Here is a 6,000-nt window from a genome sequence, read left to right as displayed (position 1 = left end):
AACCCAGTCCCCATGAGCCCAGTGGTTAACCACTACAGGAAAGCTTTCTGCAGCCAACTGCAGATGTCATTCATTCATTCATTCATGCCCGTCACCCCAATCGGGGTATGGGCCGCCAACCACAGATCTCCAGAGTCCTTTATCCTGGGCCATTCGCTCTAGCTGGTTCCAAGTATAGCCCATTTTTTTGCTATCAGCCTGAAGGTCACGTCGCCAGGTGTTTCTTGGACGGCCTCTTTTCCGCTTGCCTTGGGGGTTCCACCGCAGTGCCTGTCTGGTGATGTTAGTTGGCTGCTTGCATAGTGTATGTCCTATCCAGGCCCACCTTCTCCTTCTGATTTCTTCTTCTGCTGGGAGTTGACGGGTCCTCTCCAAGAGGTGGATGTTGCTGATGGTGTCTGGCCAGCGGATCTGAAGAATCCTTCTGAGGCAGCTATTAATGAAGGTCTGGATCTTCCTGGTGGTTGTTTTGGTTGTCCTCCAGGTTTCAGCTCCATACAGTAGGACTGATTTCACGTTGGAGTTGAACAGTCGAATTTTTATTGCCAAAGACAGCTCTCTGGAGCTCCAGATGTTCTTAAGCTGTAAGAAGGCTGCTCTTGCCTTACCAATCCTTACTTTGATGTCTGCGTCTGTGCCACCCTGCTGGTCAATGACGCTACCTAGGTAGGTGAAGGACTGCACTTCTCCCAGGGGGCTTCCATTCAGTGTGCCTGGGTCATTGCTGATGGAGTTAATCCTAAGGATCTTGGTCTTGTCCTTGTGGATGTTGAGGCCAACCTGTGATGACGTGGCTGCCACTACGTTGGTCTTCTCTTGCATCTGCTGTTTACTGTGCGAAAGGAGTGCAAGGTCGTCGGCAAAGTCCAGGTCATCAAGCTGGGTCCACAACGTCCACTGGATTCCATTCCTATGCTCGTAAGTGGATGTCTTCATAATCCAATCGATGACGAGGAGAAAGAGAAATGGTGACAACAGGCATCCTTGTCTGACTCCAGTTCGCATCTGGAAGCTGTTTGTGAGCTGCCCTCCATGGATCACTCTACAGTGTATGCCGTCGTATGAATTCTTGATCAGGTTGACCACCTTTGCTGGGATGCCATAGTGCCGAAGGAGCTTCCAGAGGGTCTCTCGGTCTACGCTATCGAACGCTTTCTCATAGTCAACAAAGTTGATGTACAACGAGGAGTTCCACTCCATAGACTGCTTGACTATGATGCGGAGCGTTGCTATCTGGTCCGTGCATGATCTGTTCTGCCTGAAACCTGCCTGTTCATCTCGTAGCTGTGGATCGACGGCATCTTTCATTCTCTCTAAGAGGACTCGGTTAAAGACCTTCCCTGGCACCGACAGGAGTGTGATTCCTCTATAGTTGGCACAGTTGCTGAGGTCTCCTTTCTTGGGGATTTTGATGAGGTATCCCTCTTTCCAGTCTGCCGGAATCACTTCTTCTTCCCATATCTTCTCAAAGAGGGGGTACAGCATTTCCACTGAAGCATCCAGGTCTGCTTTCAGGGCCTCTGCTGGGATGTCGTCAGGTCCAGCCGCCTTCCAGTTCTTCATCATGGTGATGGCTTTTCTGATCTCATCTCTGGTTGGTTTATCGCAATTGATTGGGAGGTCCTCGTTGGCTGGGTCGATGTCTGGTGGATTTGGTGGTGCTGGTCTGTTCAGGAGTTCCTCAAAGTGTTCCGCCCATCTGTTCATCTGTTGTTCTATTCCTGTTATAGACTTTCCCTGCTTGTCTTTAACGGGACGTTCTGGCTTGCTGAACTTTCCAGACAGTCGCTTGGTAGTATCGTACAGCTGTTTCATGTTACCGCTGTATGCTGCCTGCTCTGCTTCGGCTGCCAGTCCATCCACATAATCTCTCTTATCCTTCCTAATATTCCTCTTCACTGCTCTGTGGGCTTCAGCGTACTCTTTTTGAGCTTTGGCCTTTGCTGCTCTAGTCCTGCTGTTGTTGACTGCTGCCTTCTTCTTCTTTCTGTCTTCTATCTTAGTCAAGGTCTCTGCTGTGATCCACTCTTTCTGCTGGTGTTTCTTAATTCCAAGCACTTCCTGGCATACTGACCTAAGTGTCTCTCTCACTTTCTGCCATCTGTTGAGTACGCTGTCTTCCTCTTCCTCAGACCGATCCTGTAGTACTGAAAACTTATTCTTCAGCGTCAGTCCAAAATCTTCCTTGGTCATATGGTCCTTCAGAAGGCTGACGTTGTACTTCACTCTTCTGTCTGACGCATCTATCCAGTTCTTCTTCAGCTTCAGCTTCAATCTGGCCACCACTAAGTGATGGTCGGACGCCACGTCTGCTCCTCTTCTAACTCTAACGTCCTGCAAGGATCTTCTGAACTTCTTGCTAATGCAGACATGGTCGATCTGGTTTTCTGTTGTGCCTGCTGGCGATACCCAGGTACTCTTGTGGATCCGCTTGTGAGGAAAGATGCTACCTCCTATGACCAGGTTGTTAAGTGCACACAGATCCACAAATCTCTCTCCATTCTCACTCATCTCTCCCAGAGCATGGGTCCCCATGACTTGTTCGTATCCTGTGTTGTCAGGTCCAATTTTGGCATTAAAGTCTCCCATAAGGATGGTGATGTCTTTGTCTGGGAGAATCTCTAATATTTTCTGGAGTCTGTTGTAAAAGTAGTCTTTATCCTCCTCTTCACTGTCATTGGTTGGAGCGTAGCACTGAACAACATTCATCTTAATCCTCTTCATTTTAGTTCTGAAGGATGCTGTGATGATCCTGGGACCATGTGCCTCCCAACCAATCAGTGCTCTCTGTGCCTGCTTGGACAACATGAAGCCTACTCCCTGTGTGTGGGGTGCGTCGCTCTCTTCATGTCCTGAATACAGCAACAGCTCTCCTGTCAACAGTCGTCTCTGTCCAGCTTGCGTCCATCTTGTCTCGCTAATGCCTAGTAGGGTCAGGTTGTTGCTCCTCATCTCTGCTGCAACCTGCACCATCTTTCCTGACTCATACATGGTCCTCACGTTCCATGTGCCGATGCTAATCCTCCTGGTTGCAAGAAGGGTAATCAGCTTAGTGGCTTCCTCGCGGCTTTCACCACCCAGCGTCATGCGTCTTCGAGTTGAAGACCCTTCTTTTTCCAGGCTAAAAGTCTCTGTTATCTCTATTGTTGGCGTTTCTGTAGCAAGTTGATTTTTTACGGGGTGGAGTTGCTAGCCCCACGCCCAACCCTCCTCCTTTACCCTGACTTGGGACAGGCAGATGGCCCCAAAGGACCTCTCTGGTGGAGTTAACTGCAGATGTGGGACGCATTTAAAGTGTCGATAAAGGCAGGGGACCATCTCTCTACCCTGAATTCATTTTTCACTCCGTGCTGGGTAAAGTTCTGTTCTTGGTCACTCAGCAAAAATTGAGAATCATTATATTTTACTGCAGGAAGTGACTACATATTGACAGTAATGTTAATGGACGGAGAATTTGGCCCCTTTCTCTAGGTTCGATACGTACAGTATAACGCACCATAAACCAGATTTGAATGGAAAGAAGAGCCTCCACGCAGGAGTTTTCATGGTTGAACTAACTCAGATTAAAATGCCCCCACTGGTCAAATAATGTATCTTTCTTGTATAGACAAGGCCTGAGAATCTGGGCCTCTGTTTTCTCTCTCTCCGCCCACAACCAGGACCCAATCCTAGTACAACAAATTACTACTGAGGCCCCTCTTTGCCTCACTGAACACCCCACCTTTCACCTGTCACCGGCGGCATTGCTATGTTGGCACAATTCTTTCATGCGAGAGCTCTTCTGAAAACACACCCACACCTGACACTTGTTCTCCCTGTCTGTCCTTGTTCATCTCTGGCAGGCACCGATCTCACGCTGATAAGAGCCACGGATTCTGCTTCCTCCTCTTAATGACTGACTGTTCCTAGTCTTAAAAACCCAATGAACTGTCAGTGGACAAACAATAGGAGCCTCTTTAGAGTCTGACCGGGCATCACCTCGGAACAGGGGCTTAGCTGTTTGCTGTTCAGAGACGGTGATATAACAAGGATATTCCACGTCAGCCAGAAAGGACATTTCTTCGCATGGGTCACTCACCCTAAAATACCTTGCTGTAGGAGGTTCTCAGGATCACTCCTCCTGAGTCCCCACTGTTCAGGGAGACTTCTCTCCAGATTCTAGCAGGCTGTGCAGCTCCTGGTACTCTAAGGCTTGAGGTACATGACTGAACCCCAAGTACCTGCCTTTTCAGTACTTACCGGTTATTCCCTGTGGATCTGTGTGGCACAGAGCTGGGTGGTGTCACCAAGTAGCCCAGGAAACCATGTAGGAATTCCCATACCGGATCGGATTATGATTATTATTTAACATCTGTATGATGGTAGTGACTAGGAGGCAGATGAGAACAGGACCCTGTTGTGTCAGGTGATACACACACAAATGGTGAGAGACAGTCCCAACTCCAGGTGTGATCATGGCCCTGTGGTGCCGCGTGCTGGTGGGGATGTTAGTGGAGGTACAACCACAAGTGGTTTGTAGCACGAGGACACGCTCTGGTGACATTAACATGGGCACAGAGAGATATTCCTTGGGAGGCGGAAGGATGAAGTAGGGGCCCTGGTACGGGAGGGGATAGATGTAGAGGGGCCTAATGAGGGAGCTGAGAGGAATCTGTTAGCTCCACTCCGAATGCCGCCTGGAGTCTCAAAACCCCTTTACAGGTCTCATGAAACAATTGAGCCTGGAATGATCTGGGCTAAATTGCTCTTTATTCCTCAAAGAGCAGAGTCACTTTGTGATGTTGCTTAGAGCCAACCATAATTGACTAAAGCAGTTTTGTGTGTGGACGGAAAGTGCGTTTCAAACGCTACTGTAGAGGGTTAAATGTTAGAGTGTAGAGCAGAAGTCGATCTGGAGAGACCCCTAAAGTAGTTCCGGTAGCATCTGACCTGAGATAACCTCATTGTTTCATTCGTATTTAACATCTGTATGTAAGCAGAGTCAGGATGAGCTCTACCCTGACATCTGGTGGTGAAGTATGGGGAGTGTGGAAAGGAATTTCAGGTGTTTGCATTGGCACACCCACTCCACCTATCAGAGCCCACGGCAGCCTGGGATGGTTATTTTGACAGTTCTGGGATCCAGAATTTCTTTGTTATTGGGGGAGGAGCAATAAAGTGTTGTCACCCTGATTATGTGAATGAGGAACTATGAGACTGCATTAGGACAAAGATGTCTCACTATCCATTAAGTAGCACTTGCTAGACAAGGGACATGGGTGCCAGAACCCAGTGAATTAAGAGCAGTTGGGGACTGGTGTGTGTACCTGATGGTATGGGCCCCTTTTGAGGGCCTGAAACATCAATTGCACAGCCTCCTCTCTCCACTGTTGAAGAGCAGAGCTAATTTTGAATCCTTTAGGAGTCCATCTAGAGGCTGCTGACCTGAATTCACGTTGGGCCAATGGTGCACCAGCACTGGGGCTCCCCTACTGTGAGCTGAAATCACTAAAGAGCTGGAATTGTTGAGCTGAGAGCACTGAGTACTGTGCTATCTAGTGGGGGAGCCTCAAGCTGTACTGCGGAGCAGAGCAGCTGGCAGAGCGGAGCGGAGCAGTTTGTGGAGCCACGGAGTGAGTGGAGCCGAGCAGTTTGTGGGGATGGCTGGAGCGGATCACGGGATGGCTGGTGGAGCAGAGCAGCTGGCGGAGCGGAGCGGAGCAGTTTGTGAGGACGGCTGGAGAAGCAGAGTGGACTTGCTGGTGCAGAACCCCACGGACAGGCAGGGCAGTTGGCCCCAGACCACGTAAGGTGCCCCTTTCTACCCAGGCTGGGGGTGGGAACAGGGACCTCTGCAGATAGACTCTCGAACTCTGGGGCTGCACTGACCCGGGACAGAGACTTTTGGATTGTGGAACTTTTGGGACTGTGGGTGATCTTTGGGTTGCTGGACTCTAGGGACATTTGGGGTATTGGATATTGGAGTCTTGGGGTGATTTGGGGGTTGCTGGACTCAAGAGC

Source organism: Mauremys mutica, chromosome 17, assembly GCF_020497125.1.
Source record: "Mauremys mutica isolate MM-2020 ecotype Southern chromosome 17, ASM2049712v1, whole genome shotgun sequence".
NCBI classification, from domain to species: domain Eukaryota; kingdom Metazoa; phylum Chordata; order Testudines; family Geoemydidae; genus Mauremys; species Mauremys mutica.
The sequence above is the reverse complement of the archived record's forward strand: the minus strand, read 5'-3'. Positions refer to the sequence as shown.